Source organism: Crinia signifera, chromosome 4 (assembly GCF_055691185.1).
Source record: "Crinia signifera chromosome 4, ASM5569118v1, whole genome shotgun sequence".
NCBI lineage: Eukaryota > Metazoa > Chordata > Amphibia > Anura > Myobatrachidae > Crinia > Crinia signifera.
Window position 1 is genome coordinate 298,192,696 of NC_139220.1, and position 17,249 is coordinate 298,209,944.

Genomic DNA, 17,249 nt, shown 5'->3' on the forward strand with positions numbered 1-17,249 from the left:
TAAAAATTGGGTGAAGTGGTCAATATGCATAAATAGGGAAAGCCGCAACGGACATACACATATTATAAGATAAAAACATTCAAGAAGACAAAAAAAGAAACACAGAAAGAAAAACAGATGGCATTGTACATTATTTGTAAACCACCATAGACACTAATGGGCAATGTTTGTATTTATTTGTAACTGTAGACTATGTGTAATGTGCTCTACTCCCATGGTGACAGCAGCAGGAATCATTTCAAATTAATTAACTAACTTGAATCACTCATCTGCGCTCTTAAGGAGATACTGGTTATTGCTGTTAATCTTGTGGCCATAATTTCCCAGAGCAGAGAACAAGATTTGATTTTTTTAAATGTTCTAAGCAAACCTATCATTCCAAATGGGAGGTTTCTGCTCATTGTTCCGGAACTACGCGGGAGAATTGAGATTGTAAGTTTTAGGAATGAGAAAATATGTTTTTTGATGGTTGGTGCTTGTGCGCATCAAAAAGGGGGTGTGGTCTCTTGAAAATGAGCAAGCTCTTTGGGTGTGGGGGTGTGGCCCTGCAATTGGGTTTATATCTTACTGTCAGCATGGCTGCCTACTATCTCTTAGTACTCGGCTCGGGGATGGGAGACTGGTACATTGGAATAACTATTCTACTACTCCTTTACTCTTTTATGGTGCATTACCCGTACAGCAGCTATTTATCAATACACTTCGCATGTGTCTGGGCTGCATTGTGCGCATGCTAATCCTGTTAGAATAGAAATCCTCCTACTTCAGTCCTTTGATAGCTGTTCCCAAGGTAGTTGACAGGAAGCCATGTCTGGGGGAGGTAACCTCCTGTTTCATGGGAATGCCAAGAAAAATGCAGGCAAGACAGAAAAAAAATGCTGGGTGTGCTTAGAATAAGCCAGAGGAACCCCCAGCATTTTAGGAGAAGGTTTGGGATGTCAGCTCCAGCCTCGATTAGGCTGATTTCAATCGCAGCCGCCAAGTAAGTCCCTGACTATCCCTGGGATCTCCCGAAATTTATCTGGGGGTCCCTAGGATCTCCTGTAATATATCTGGGGGTCAATCTTTTAGACAATTAGCTCCAATTTTATGGAACTCACGTCCCTGCACAGTTCGAGAGACCCCTACTCTAGAATTCTTTTAAAAACAAACTCAAGACTTTCCTGTTTACTCAAGCAGTTTCTTTATTCCCTTAGCATTGTTTATGAAAAGTTTTTTCTGTACTTCATTGTTTCTGTACTGTATTACATTCATTCTATCTGTTAAGCGCCTTGAGTCCTATTGGAGAAAGAGTGCTATATAAATAAAATTATTATTATTACAGGTTGGTTATCCCTTATCCGGATATCCCAAACCTGAAATATTTCTGAAATTCTACGGTTCTCCCAAAAAAACAAAAACCCAGAAATATTCCAATATTTCAGGGTTTTTATGTTCCCCCTGCACCTTTTTTTATACTAACCTCATCCCCCAATGTCCACGGCAGTAAAAGGTAGCATTGCGGGGGGGGGCGCATTGGTGACATCACCGGAGCACCGATGCAATACATCTTTGGGACGGGGATGCAGCTGAAGAGGAATCAAAATGCCACCGTGGATGCCAGGGGACAGTTGGAGCACCACCAAGGGACCAGGTGAGTATGAAAAAAAAAAATCATTCCAAAATCTGCAATGATCCCTTATCCAAAATTTCAGATAAGGGATACTAAACCTTTATTATTATTATTATTATTATTATTATTACTCAGAGGCAATGATGAGTGGTGACCAATACATTTTGACAGCACAAGGCAGGATTAAACTATAGCGGGTGGCATCTACCTGTTCACTGGACGCTGTTAATTCGCACAGCAGCAATAAGGTCTGAATCGGGCCCAAAGTGGTTGTGCACTGATCTAGTGTTTAAAATCACCTATCCAATCAGCACCTGTTTACACGGGATACTCAGTCCTATGCTACAGTATATGGCGAAATAAATACGAAACAATAAAAGGCACTTTTGGAAAAGGTTATTTAATACTGCCTTTTGAATAATCAATGTTATACCAATACAATTACGACACCCATATTTATTTAAAAAAAAAATACCCAAATAATTTATAATATTAAATTGATTGATTACAATCTAAAACATACTTAGAATCTTTTTGGTAATTACCTAGTCTCTCCCATCTTCTTTAGACTATGATTCAAACCAGCTTGATGCGGGCCGAATTCGATCCCCTGTCCAGGGTTTGCTCATGAACATGTGCACCCCCTGGGAGCGAACGCTTTCGGCTAGTTTCGCACTTGCCAGACCATTCGCTCAATGGTGGGTGGGAAAGGGGGGGGGGCATGGAGGGAGGGAGCAGGGGAATGCCCAGTGTTTTTATGGGTGTGCATATAAAAACGCTGGGTGTACCTCTGCAGATGTAGGCGTGTATCGATGCCTGCTTGGGGCGGGTGGCTGATGTCATATATACGCAGCCTAGCAAACAGGTCTGAATAACCCTCTATCTTAGATATGCTGTTGAGATTGTTTGCATAGACAAACAGATACCATAAGTTCTGTTAATAATTGATGTTGCCAAGCTTCTGTCTTTGTTAGCACAAGCACCTGCTTCTGCTTTATGTAACTATGTAGCTATGTTATGTTATGTAGCTTTTTGGTTTAGCAAATAAAATTTCCTCCTTTCATTTCCATAAGATACAAAGCCATTATATTCAAATCAATCCAGGCAGAGTTATACCCCTTTCAGACATACAGCAAAATCCCAGGTTTTTGCACATGAACGCGCATCACCCGGGGATTTTGGTATGTCTGAAAGGGTCAACCCAGGTGTTAAAACCCAGGTCTCCGACCAGAGGCGTAACTAAAAGTTTGTGGGCCCCATAGCAACATCTTGATAGGGGGCCCCACACCCACCCCTGCCGTTGTCACTATAATGCCCCTAAAGGGGGGAAGGAGAGTGAGACAGAGGCTATTGGGGAGAAAAAGTGTGTCAGGGTGAGGGAGGGGTAGCGGGCAGGAGAGGAAATACTAGGAGGCAGGCTGTCACTTGGGGGGTTGTTGGCAGACAGATATAGTATATTGCATGGGGGGGGCACAGGCTGTCACTTTGGGGGGGGGGGCAGCAGGCAGTTAGTTACAGCAGACTGCAAGGAAGGAACAGGGTGGATGTCTCTTGGGATGGTGTCGGCAGGCACATGCAGGAGAAGAGGCAGGGTGAAGTAGGAAAAGTAAATCTCTAGGTTACCCATGACCTGCAGACCCCCAGCCAGTTACCTGCTTCTAGCTGAGATTAGAGGCCATCCTGAGGGCTCCCAGCATTGCTTCGAGTTTTGGCAGGGATGACTGCTATCTGCAGTGTGCCCACCCCATGCATGGTGCCGGGGAAGAGCTCTCTCCACCCTTCCGACGTGACTCCCAGATCCTCGTGTGAAGGAGAAGCCTGCAGTGCTCTATGGTAATCTCAGTGACTGCCCTGAATACAGAGAAGGGAGCAGCGCCCTCTGGTGTGTTGTTTCACACTCTGGCTCTGCACCTCGCCTCCTGCTTTTGTTCCTGCCCGGAAATAAAGTTGACAGCTCCGGTCCCAGCGCTGCACGGCTGTGAGTACTACGGTACTTTGAATTAAAAGAAGGAACAAAGAAAATTAAAAGGGTGCAAGGGATAGCCTGCTGGGTCCTTGGGCCCCCAAGCGACCGGGCCCCATAGCAGTTGCATCCCCTGCACCCTCTGTAGTTACGCCACTGTCTCCGACCCTTCTTTTTACCTGGGTTGAGGACCCGGGATTTAAGACCAGGGTTGACCCTTTCAGACATAAGAAAAATCTGGGTTTTTCAGCAAATTACTGGGTAGAACTGCTTCACCCGGTAATTTGCTGCTGTAAGTGTGAAAGGGTGCAGGTTGAACCCGGGAAAATGGCCCAGCAGTCAGAATGCCGGGTAATTCCCAGGTAGTATGTCTAAAAGGGGTATTATATTAATATAGCAGAGAGATGAGCTGCAATAATAGTTGTCCCTGTACTTATATGTTAGTTGGGCGCCCATTGCGTAGTGGTGTATTGAGAATACCAATACACCACTATGCTAGCTACACAAACTCCGTAAGTTACACAAACTACGTAACTTACGTAAACTACGTAAGTTGCGTAGTTGGAGCTGTGCTAATACATAATGGTTCATATCCCCACTATCCATGTCATACTCCCATTATCCACGTGGGCGTGGAGTTAATTTTATAAAGTGTGGCGAGCGTAGCGAGCTACGGAGCCCGAAGCATAGGGAGCCCCGCAAGGGGACGCTGAAACGCGTCCGCTCGCCATGCTTCAGGCTCGGTGGCTCGCCACACTTTGTAAGATTAACTCCACGCCCACGTGGATAATGGGGGTATGACGTGGATAGTGGGGATATGATTGTGTTAGTGGGTGTTGTGTGTAGTGTGTGTGTGTGTGTAGTGCATTATACTTACCCTCAACGATTTCCCCGGTGCCTCCGGCACTCGGCTCCCCACAGTCGCGTCCTCCATGACATTCCCAGTGTACGCAATTAGCGTAGTGTCGCTGGGGGAGCAGGGAAAGCATGTGATGCTCCCCCAGTGGCAGTACACTGAATTACGTACATTGCTGCCGCCCAGCCAGGACGCGTCTCTCCCCCGCCGGCTGTTGGTGTCTGCTAGCCCCCCTCCGCCCGGCCACCGCTGAAGCCCCGCCGCCCGCCGAGACAGCCGCCGGTCAAGCCCCCGCCGCCCGGGTAATTGCACTCTAGTAATTGTGAGTATCATGGATTAGTGTGACTGAGAGAGTATGCATTGCATCATAGCTGCCGACCCTCCTGCATTCTGCAGGAGACTTCCTGATATAGCAGCAATCTCCCTCTCTCCCTTATAAGTCTAGCAATCTCCCTCATTTCACCTAGCCCACGTTACACTGTTAAATTTTTTGAGAAAAAAGGAATGAGCGACAGGAATAGAGACAGCAGAACTCCACAGTCTGTTATACCTAGAATCATAACTTACAGTAAACGACTCTGCCCGGGATCTCAGCCTGGGGCTCTCTGTGTCAGCAAGTGTCAATCTTCTTCATTTCTATGTTGCATCCTTGTATTCAGAATACCTGAACATTTCTATTCAGGCTCAGAGTAACAGCCTGTGAGAAGCAGGAAGCACGGGATTTCGTGCATGTTTGGCTGGATATTTAATGTGACCATCATTTACACTGTATATTTGCTTTGTTTGATCATGTAAATGATGGTCACTTTACATATTTCCTAAGATGAGCACGAAATTCTGCATTTCCTGCTTCCACAAGGCTATTACATTAAATCCATCATCTCTATTGTTACTTGACAAATGAATAGCTTTTTATGTAGTGTTGATGTTATAAAGCTTTATACCAGTATTCCACATTGGGAGGGCATTATTGTAACACAACTAATAGTGGCTTTTATGCTGGTCCGAAATGAAACAGGAGAATTTGAATAATTTAAATAACTAACTGCGCTTATAAATTTATTAATAATTTGCAGGCTGACATGAAAGAATTCAAATCACAATAAGGTATATTAACCCCTTCCCGACATTTGACGTATATATACGTCATGGCCGGGAAGTACTTCCCGACACATGACGTATATATACGTCATGACTTCTAACTGTCACTGCGTCTAGAGACGCAGTGACAGAGGGACGATGTCTGCTGTCCCTGACAGCAGACATGTCCCTGCATGCCCAGGGGGGGCTGCGATGCCGCCCCCCCGTCGGCGATCGCTGTGATTGGCTGTTCAGTGTGAACAGCCATTCACAGCGTTTTCTGTGTCGCCGGCGAATAACGTTCGCCGGTGACACAGGGATCGGAGGTGATTGGTGCTGTAAAGTACAGCACCAATCACCGCGGGGTGTAAGGGTGACACTGGTGTCACCCCACCTCACCCCGCCCGCCCCCAAAGGCCGTGATTGGTTCGTCGGACCGACGAACCAATCACAGCCATGGAGGGGGGTTTAAACTAACGGTGACTGCACTGCAGACGCCATTCCGGTCTGGAATTGCGTGCAGTGCGGTCACCGTACCCAGCTGCCGCGATATACTGACCAGAACCCCTCTAAATACTTACCTGATCACTGCCTGGATCTTGCTTATTCTTGTGACATCCTGTGACATCCTGTGACATCCTGTGCTGTGTTGTGCTGCTGCGAGTTATTAGATAGAGAGATAGAGAGAGAGAGATAGAGAGAGATAGATAGGCCTAGTGACAGAGAGTGCTATATTTTGTGCTGCTGCAGTGTGATAGAGCTATAGATAGAGAGATAGAGAGAGATAGAGAGAGATAGAGAGAGAGAGATAGAGAGAGACAGAGAGATAGTGACAGATTGTGCTATATATTTTTTATATAACTGACTGCTGCCCCCCCTTTTGTGCTGATCAGTATAAATTAACTGATCAGCAAAGTTTTGGGGGCACAGGTTTTTTTTTTAGATATATATATGTCTTGCCTCAACAGAATAGAATTGTGACACTAAGTCACTACATACAACGCTCACTGTTTCACTGAACAGGCACTCAATTTAAAGAGAGTCAAGACATGAATTAACTCAATACTCCTTAGTTTATTATACAAGTATCAAGCTAAAACATCATACAATATAATTCTAACAGTCTAGAGATTATTGGTATAAGTTTTCAGTTAAAAGCATCAATACATCACCGGATATTGTAGCATCACCCGAAGCTTTGTCCTTGATTGGGGAATTCCAGCAATCAGCACGGGGAAATACCGGGACTCACGTAGCACGTCTGCTGCGTCCAAGATGAATTCCAACTTCCCCGTAGAAATCCCCAACCTTATATACCTAACTTTTAGCTAACAAACTATTAACTAACTAGCCAATCTTATATATCTAACTTTTAGTTAACGAACTATTAACTAACTAGTGTCGCCTCGAGCAAACATCTTGCGACCACGCATCATACTGTACTGTTGGTTTAAACTAGTTTTAACAGCTTTTGCCTCTTGTAGGTTTGAACTTTAATAACCCATCCTGCATAAGAAAGTTATGGCTTGCTGTAGCACAAGATGGAAGACAATTATTCTTCTTTATATCATACACACCATACAACATGCGCGTCACAGGCGTATCCACCACAATCGGTCCTTAATTGTTTCCATCATGTGACGTACGATGTCATAACTGATTTTGGCCCTTTACAACATATTTTGTAAAAAAACACACAGTTCCAGATGGTGATTACCAACATCAAAATACATATAACTAAGATAGGGTGTATTAAAACTTCAAACAGCTTTGAGGCAGAGGGTGAGAGGCCAGTAAATGCATCCCACCAATGATGCGAAGTTGCATCTTGAATGTCAGATCCGATTTTGATCAGTTTTCCAGCAATGATTGTCGTGGTCACTTGATGTTCCTTAATACTAGTATTTAATAATTTTATATGTGCCTGAATATGTTCTGATTCATTAAGCAAAGATTTCAATTTGTTTAGATTAAAATCCCAATTAGGTATGTGAGTATCTTGTGGCCTCCAAAACGTAATTACTTTCTCATGTTGTTCTTCAAACAATATATATGTTTGATTCTCCCAAATTAGGGATGATATATTTGCTAAACATCCTACAAAAGGAACTTTCATTCCTGGAACAGCCACTTGGTCAGTTACCAAACATACCTGCTGTGAAGCAATCTCAATCATCATTCTATAAGCAAGAGGTAATATAGTCCATTGACAAACATTAATTCCTTGCTTCAATAAACATGGTTCATATGCTGCTGATTGTATATTACAAATCTTACCCTCTAAAGATGGTGTGCATATATCTAAGTTATGTGTTCTATTTTTCTCATCTAAATACATACCATTCATTTTAGGCATCCAGTACCATTGATGACCTGGAGGGCCCAAAAGCAATGGCAGGACTATATACTTACACATTACTGATTGTTTCGTTACATTATACATTACCACTGTTCCCATACACATTGTATCATTACATTGCATTTTCTGAGCATCAATATGTACCCAAAAACTGCTCATGACAGTCTTGTTAAACATTTGTCTCCAAATCTGTTCATTACCGGTCATCAACATGCTTTGCATTGACACCTTTTGTGACTGTTCATTCATAGTCTTCAGAGTACATATTGTCCAATTAACAAACTTAGTAACATTGGTGTCAAAACCTTGATCAAAATACAATGAGGCAGAAATCAATTGGTTAGTCAATGTATGTACACCAGCTGATATTTTTGCTGGTTCAAAAATAGTTGGCATCCATTGTGCCTGTAAAGTCAGTCCATTATTGATTTTACTTCCAGCATTATGCATTCTATTAGCTAAAGTTTCAATGTCCCAACTATTGAGTACTCCAGTTACTGTTCCCACCCCTCCCAACAAAGTGTCATACCATGCTCGTTTTCTCCTAGCTAAACATTCTACATTGGATGGTGGAAACACAATTTGGGCTAATATTACAGTCTTTTGTGCATTGATTCCAACACGTTCACAAGTATCTGGCAGTCTTTTGACTTGGCCTGTATCTATTTTAGCAGAGTCAATGTTTATAAACACCAGATATTGTCCCCAAGATGTGCGATTATCAATTACTGTAGCATTAGTACACACCAAAGTATCAATTTCTGTAATATTAAATTTCCATTCATATTGTCCTTTATGTTCTAGGGAACAATTTCTTACACTTCTTACTCGATCCCGCAGGGGCCAATATGGAAAGGTTGACCCTCGTGAGCAACAACTAATATTTACACTGGATGTTATGTTGATAGTCCCTGTTGTATTATGCAAAGCATATGTGGGACGGTATCCTGTATTATCAGCCACCAATCCACTCCATCGAGTTCCTCCGAAAGTTAAATTGGCAATAAAGCACCTTGTATTGCTGGCACAAGTAAAGTTGTCCTGCTTTCGTGGTTTAGAATCATTCTTCCATCCCCAATGGGTCACAGAAGCGTTGTCTCGTTCCACCGGAACTCCGGACTTCCAAGCTTCTCCGACGTTTACAGCCAGTAACAGCATACCAAGGATTCCAAGGGGTATAAAGATGGATGTAGGAATCTGTAATGTAAACAGGTCTGATTATTCACGTAAGTAACATTTTTCTTGTGGAACGTACTCCCACTTTTCCTGACCTGGCTTCATTACCAATAAGACTCGGTCCTTGCCTACTGCAATGACTTCAGCTTGCTCAGGCGGTCCGTGAGTCTTCTGGACCCAAATTTTGGCTCCTACATTGACAGTGTCAGAGGACCCAAAACCTTTGTCTCCTCTTACAGTCAAGGTAGTGGGGGCTTCTCTCTCCTTCAAATTTTGTATTAATATTGGGATCAATAGCAACTGGGCTATACGGTCCCCGGCTGCTACTATAAAAGGCTCTTTTCCAGAGTTATGTAAGATTACCTTCAACTCTCCTTGGTAATCTTGGTCAATAACTCCTCCTACAACCATAAGTCCTTTACTGGCCATGCCTGATCTGGTTGATAATTGCCCATAATACCCTTCTGGTATTTTGCATCCTATCCCTGTGGGAATCACCTTAGTTGCTGATGGTACTATAACTTCTGAATGTAGTGCATGCAAATCTGCCCCTGCTGAGTAAGGGGTAGCTCTAAATGGTTCTTTTGCCTGTTTGTCTGTCTTCCAATATATCAAACTGTCTATTTTGACAGTACTGATAGTTAGATTAGGGGTCAACATCCTCATTAAAGGTGTAGTTGACTCCGTCAACGGTCGATTATTGAGGGTCTGCAATGCTTCAGACAGATTGTCCCTCCATTGACCATACCCATCGTTGGAGCTCAACTTTTTCAAAGCAGTTTTGAGAAGGCCATTCATTCTCTCTATTAACCCTGCCGCTTGAGGGTAATATGGAATATGGTATACCCACTCAATGTTATTGTTTTGGGCATAATCCTTCACCTGTTGTCCTGTAAAATGACTACCATTATCTGATTGTATTTGTAATGGCATACCATAGTATTGTACTATTGTCTCTAGTGTCCTAATAGTACTCCATTGTGTTGCTGATTTGCATGGGAAAGCAACCAACAATCCTGAAAATGTGTCTACTGCTGTGCAAATATATTTACATCCTCTGCTTTCAGTAAGAGGCCCTATAAAATCTATTTGCCATATTTGCCCTGGTAGCTTACCTCTACCAATATGTCCCATGACCGTGTGTGGTACTTCCCTTTTCTGCATGTGTTGACACAAGGGGCACTGCAATATTACTGATTTTACGATATCCATCGTAATGGGAAGACCCCTATCCTGTGCCCACCTGTAAGTGGCTTTCTCTCCCAGGTGTCCTGACTTTTGATGTGCCCAAAGGGCTGTACCATGAAGCCATGTTTGTGTTTCTTCGCTATTTTGCGTTTCAGCCACTGTAGCAGTCTTGGGTTTAATGGCTGCCTGGGCATCTGCTTGGGGATTAAATAAACGTTCCAATGAGTCAAAAGGCATGTGAGCATCTACATGAAATACAGTCACTTTAGTACTTTTCACAATATCTTCAATTCCCTTCCATATCTCTGAACCCCAAATCTCTTTCCCATGAATTTTCCAATCATGGCTTTTCCAGCTCATCATCCAAGTAGCCAAACCATTGGCCACTGACCATGAGTCTGTATACACATAACACTGTCCCCCTTTTTCCTGTCTTAATGCCAAGAATACAGCATACAATTCAGCATACTGGCTACTCTTGCCATCTCCTTCCATCACCAAAGTCTTCTGTAACTTAGGATTTAAAGCTACTGACTTCCACTTTCTGGATCCTGCAACGTACCTGGCTGAACCATCCGTAAACCATGTATGTGTTTGTTCTTTTTCTGTTAACTGGGAATATGGTATTCCCCATCTCACAGGTGACTCTTCTAATTGTGTCTTACCCTTGGGTTGACTGTCATATGCAAGTGCATCTGCTACCTTTTCATGTAGTGTAGCCACTCCTCCCTCTCCTGCTTTACTTCTTTGGGATATGTACCATTTCCATTTTATAATACTCTGTTCCTGTGCATGTCCTATCCTGTTTGATTTTGGATTTGACATTACCCAGTTCATTATTGGGATCCTAGGTCTCATCAGTACCTCATGTCCTAGGGTTAACTGTTCTGTGTCAACTAGTGCCCAATAACACCCTAACAATTGTTGTTCTAAGGGGGTATATTTATCACCTGCTTCTGGCAGCTTTTTGCTCCAGAATCCTAACGTCACTCGTTTTCCCTTCTGTTTTTGCAACAAGGACCATGTAGCATACATGTCCTGTACAGTCACATGAAGCTCTACTGGGCCTTCCTTAAGAGGCCACAGGTCTACTGCCTGTTGTACTGCCAATTTAGTCTGATCAAAAGCTTCTTGCTGTTCCTCTCCCCAGGTAAACTTAATCTTCTTCCGAGTTACCTTGTACAGGGGAGCCAACAACTGTCCTAAATAAGGTATATGCTGTTTCCAAAATGTGAACAATCCTATGTAAGATTGTATCTCTGTTTTATCCCTGGGTGTTGCAAAATCTAAGATTTTCTGTCTAGCTTTGGGTTGTATTTCCCTATGTATCTGCCGATATGCGGACAGCAATATCCAGCAGCGTCTGCCTAAAGCAACTGCATCACCTGTCTTAACAGGGAGACTCTCGAGTACATTAACAACATCGAGAGGTTCTGAGTCTTTTAACTGCCTATCCCATTTCTCTGCTAGCCCTGCGTTTAAAAGTTCCTGTCCTAATTGGTGGTAGGGTGCCTCGGTCCAGCCGGGCACTTCTACCTCGGACTTTTCTACCTTTTTTGCTTTTCTAAACATATTTTAAAACTATGGTGGCAATATGGTTTTATCAACACACTTGCGATAGGCTGCCACGTGCAGCAGACAGAGTCTAATCGCTGATTTTGATGTATTAAATATGAAGCCTCACGTAGCGTTATCCCAGGAGATTGGGAAGCATAAGACCGCTAGTCTGTTGGCATTCAATACATCAATACATTTACAAGATACATCCCATCCTCGTCGCCAATTTATGTCTTGCCTCAACAGAATAGAATTGTGACACTAAGTCACTACATACAACGCTCACTGTTTCACTGAACAGGCACTCAATTTAAAGAGAGTCAAGACATGAATTAACTCAATACTCCTTAGTTTATTATACAAGTATCAAGCTAAAACATCATACAATATAATTCTAACAGTCTAGAGATTATTGGTATAAGTTTTCAGTTAAAAGCATCAATACATCACCGGATATTGTAGCATCACCCGAAGCTTTGTCCTTGATTGGGGAATTCCAGCAATCAGCACGGGGAAATACCGGGACTCACGTAGCACGTCTGCTGCGTCCAAGATGAATTCCAACTTCCCCGTAGAAATCCCCAACCTTATATACCTAACTTTTAGCTAACGAACTATTAACTAACTAGCCAATCTTATAAATCTAACTTTTAGTTAACGAACTATTAACTAACTAGTGTCGCCTCGAGCAAACATCTTGCGACCACGCATCATACTGTACTGTTGGTTTAAACTAGTTTTAACAGCTTTTGCCTCTTGTAGGTTTGAACTTTAATAACCCATCCTGCATAAGAAAGTTATGGCTTGCTGTAGCACAAGATGGAAGACAATTATTCTTCTTTATATCATACACACCATACAACATGCGCGTCACAGGCGTATCCACCACAATATACCTGTCAGTGCTGCTGCTGCAGTGTCATAGAGTGAGAGATAGAGAGATAGAGAGATAGAGAGAGATAGTGACAGAGAGTGATAGAGACTGCTATATTTTGTGTCTGCTGCCCCCCTTTTGTGCACCCCCAGCAACTTTTTGGGGGTGCAGGGGTTATTTTTCATATATATAACTGTCAGTGCTGCTGCTGCAGTGTCATAGAGTGATAGATAGTGAGAGATAGAGAGATAGAGAGAGATAGTGACAGAGAGTGATAGAGAGTGATATATTTTGTGTCTGCTGCCCCCGCCTTTTGTGCTGATCACTATATCTGAGGTGATCAGCAACTTTTTGGGGGTGCAGAGTTTTTTTTTTTTATATATATACCTGTCAGTTGCTGCCAGTTGCACTGTCAGTTGCACCAAAGGTTGTGCACCTGCTGCCCCTCACTGGTAATCAGTGTCGCATCACTGATCACCTTTTTTTTTGTGGGTGCTGTGGGGTCTTTTTTAAATTTTTTTTTTACACACACTGTGATTTTGTGGGTGTCCTGTGGCCACTGTGCGCTGATCAGTGACGTACATCACTGATCAGCTTTTTCGGCACAGGGTTGATCTATTTTTTTTTTTTTTTGATCAAATTCCTGTTGCCTTTGAGCGCTGTTCAGTGACGGACGTTACTGACCAACATCTGTGCTCAATTTTTGGCGCAGGACCTTTTTTTTTTTTTTTAACCCCTTCAATTTTTTTTTTTTAACCCCTTCAATTTTTTTTTTTTTTTAACCCCTTCAATTTTTTTTTTTTTTGTATAAAGTATTTTTTTTTCTGCACTACATACACACTACACACTACATACCCCCCGGGTTGAAATAAAGTTTGTACCCCCCCCTACACTATACACGTGTTGAAACATTTCACTACCAGTAACACAAAAATAAAAATGGCATCCCAAATGTCATCCCAAATGTCATCCCAGTCATCCAGAAGAATGTATTCAGTGGAGGAGGCATATGCCATGCTTGCCTCTGACTCTGACACAGCCAGTGATGCAAGCGGGGAATTTGAAGGATTCGTCTTAAGCTCCTCTTCCTCCTCTGGTGATGAGGGACCCCCTCAAAGACGCCCCCGTAGAGCAGCTGAGACCCCCCCCCAATAATTGATCTCGTATGGACCCCACCACCAGACAATTTTGAGCCCCAGGTTCCTGAGTTTTTGGCCATGCCAGGAATCCAATTTGATTCCACAGGTCTCAGAGAAATTGACTTTTTCAAATTATTTTTCTCTGATGATTTTATAAATTTAATGGTGGACCAAACTAATTTATATGCCCAGCAGTTTATTGCTCAAAACCCCACGTCATCATTTGCTAGGTGGACCCCTGTAGATGCAGTAGAGATGATGACGTTTTGGGGTCTGGTGTTTCATATGGGCATAGTAAAAAAGCCAGAAATTAGGCAATATTGGAGTACAGATGTTCTGTACAGCACCCCATTTTACCGTATGGCCATGCCCCGGGCTCGATTTGAGACGATCCTTAAATTTTTGCATTACAACGATAATGCACAGTGCCCACCCAGAGATGATCCCACCTTTGACCGGCTATTCAAAGTCAGGCCGGTCATTGATCATTTCAGTGCCAAATTTGAAGAGATGTACATCCCAGATAAATTCATTTGCATAGACGAGTCCCTTATACATTTTAAAGAAAGGGTTAAATTCCGCCAGTACCTTCCCAGTAAGAGGGCAAGGTATGGCATAAAAATGTATAAGCTGTGTGAAAGCACCTCAGGGTACACTCACAGGTTTAGGGTATATGAAGGGAAGGATTCAAGAATTGAACCGCCAGAATGCCCCCCCTCCCTCGTAGGTGTTAGTGGAAAAATTGTCTGGGATTTAGTGCACCCCTTCCTGGATAAAGGTTATCACCTCTATGTGGATAACTTTTACACTAGCATCCCCCTGTTTAAGGCCCTTGGTTCAAGAGGTACAGCAGCTTGCGGTACTGTGCGCAAGAACCAAAGAGGCCTCCCAAAAACGAACATTGCCCAAGTAATGAGAAGGGGTGAAAGCAGGGGAATATGCACCGAAAATATGTTGTTGGTCAAATATAAGGACAAGAGGGATGTCCTTATACTGACAACAATTCACGGAGACAGTACCACCTCCGTCCCTGTACGAGGTACCAGTACCCACACCTCAAAACCTAATTGTATCCTGGATTACAATAGGTACATGGGCGGAGTGGATCTTTCAGATCAGGTACTGAAGCCGTACAGTGCCCTGCGGAAAACAAAAATCTGGTACAAGAAGCTGGCCGTGTATATCATCCAGATGGCACTGTATAACGCTTACGTGCTATTCCGTTCTACCGGCCAGAGGGGGACATTTATGCACTTTCAAGAGGAAGTCATAAAGGGCCTAATATTTGGGAACCAGCAGGCAGAGGGCCCCAGTACTTCTAGTACTGGCCCCCGTATTGTACCAGGGCAGCATTTTCCGAACGAAATCCCCTCCACTGCAAGAAAGGGCAGGACACAAAAAAGGTGCAAAGTTTGCTATAAAAAGGGAATAAGAAAGGAAACTATTTTCCACTGTGAAACTTGCCCCGACAAACCCGGCCTATGTATAAAGGAGTGTTTTAAAATATACCACACATCTATGGATTATTAGGTTCATCATTTCACCGTGCTTCGGGGGTCTTGCTAATGCCACATAGCACCCACCAACATTCCACCAGAATCTGAGCTGCAAAATCCAAAAATCACTCCTTCCCTTCTGAGTCCTGCCATGCACCCAACTGGTATTTTTTGGTCACATATGAGGCATTGCCATACTCGGGAGAAATTGGGGCACAGATTTTGGGGTGCTTTTTCTCCTTCATACCTTCTGAAAATGAAAAATTTTGAGCCAGAACTGCATTTTTGTGTAAAAAAATGTAATTTTTCATTTTCACTGCCCAGTTGTACCACAATTGGTGAAACCCCTGGGGGTTTGAAATGTACACTATACCCCTAGATGAATTCCCTGAGGGGTGTAGTTTGCAAAATGGGGTCACTTGTGGGGGGGTTCCACTGTATTGGTGCTTTGGGGGTCTTGCTAATGCGACATAGCACCCACCAACATTCCACCAGAATTTGTGCTGCAAAATCCAAATATCACTCCTTCCCTTCTGAGTCCTGCCACTTTTTGGTCACACATGAGGCATTGCCGTACTCGGGAGAAATTGGGGCACAGATTTTGGGGTGCTTTTTCTCCTTCATACCTTCTGAAAATGAAAAATTTTGAGCCAGAACTGCATTTTTGTGTAAAAAAATGTAATTTTTCATTTTCACTGCCCAGTTGTATCAAAATTGGTGAAACCCCTGGGGGTTTGAAATGTACACTATACCCCTAGATGAATTCCCTGAGGGGTGTAGTTTGCAAAATGGGGTCACTTGTGGGGTGGTTCCACTGTATTGGTGCTTTGGGGGTCTTGCTAATGCGACATAGCACCCACCAACATTCCACCAGAATTTGTGCTGCAAAATCCAAATATCACTCCTTCCCTTCTGAGTCCTGCCACTTTTTGGTCACACATGAGGCATTGCCGTACTCGGGAGAAATTGGGGCACAGATTTTGGGGTGCTTTTTCTCCTTCATACCTTCTGAAAATGAAAAATTTTGAGCCAGAACTGCATTTTTGTGTAAAAAATGTAATTTTGCATTTGCACAGCCCAGTTGTATCAAAATTGGTGAAACCCCTGGGGGTTTGAAATGTACACTATACCCCTAGATGAATTCCCTGAGGGGTGTAGTTTGCAAAATGGGGTCACTTGTGGGGGGGTTCCACTGTATTGGTGCTTGGGGGGTCTTGCTAATGCGACATAGCACCCACCAAAATTCCACCAGAATCTGAGCTGCAAAATCCAAAAATCACTCCTTCCCTTCTGAGTCCTGCCATGCACCCAACTGGTATTTTTTGGTCACATATGAGGCATTGCCATACTCGGGAGAAATTGGGGCACAGATTTTGGGGTGCTTTTTCTCCTTCATACCTTCTGAAAATGAAAAATTTTGAGCCAGAACTGCATTTTTGTGTAAAAAAATGTAATTTTTCATTTTCACTGCCCAGTTGTACCACAATTGGTGAAACCCCTGGGGGTTTGAAATGTACACTATACCCCTAGATGAATTCCCTGAGGGGTGTAGTTTGCAAAATGGGGTCACTTGTGGGGGGGTTCCACTGTATTGGTGCTTTGGGGGTCTTGCTAATGCGACATAGCACCCACCAACATTCCACCAGAATTTGTGCTGCAAAATCCAAATATCACTCCTTCCCTTCTGAGTCCTGCCACTTTTTGGTCACACATGAGGCATTGCCGTACTCGGGAGAAATTGGGGCACAGATTTTGGGGTGCTTTTTCTCCTTCATACCTTCTGAAAATGAAAAATTTTGAGCCAGAACTGCATTTTTGTGTAAAAAAATGTAATTTTTCATTTTCACTGCCCAGTTGTATCAAAATTGGTGAAACCCCTGGGGGTTTGAAATGTACACTATACCCCTAGATGAATTCCCTGAGGGGTGTAGTTTGCAAAATGGGGTCAC

General features: G+C 43.2%; 2 long non-coding RNA genes across 2 annotated transcripts in view; one reads left to right on the plus strand and one right to left on the minus strand.

The window, feature by feature from the left end:
- LOC146075672 (uncharacterized) overlaps nt 1-17,249 on the plus strand; it is a 47,708-nt gene that overhangs the window by 19,261 nt on the left and 11,198 nt on the right. The gene's annotated exons all lie outside the window — the stretch shown is intronic.
- The window catches only part of LOC146075671 (uncharacterized), a 31,714-nt gene continuing 20,990 nt past the window's right edge, over nt 6,526-17,249 (minus strand). Inside the window, exons 2-3 of the long non-coding RNA XR_014473609.1 lie at nt 10,290-10,428; nt 6,526-9,067 (exon numbers count right to left, since the gene is read on the minus strand). This is a non-coding gene — a long non-coding RNA (uncharacterized LOC146075671). The remainder of the gene's footprint in view (nt 9,068-10,289; nt 10,429-17,249) is intronic.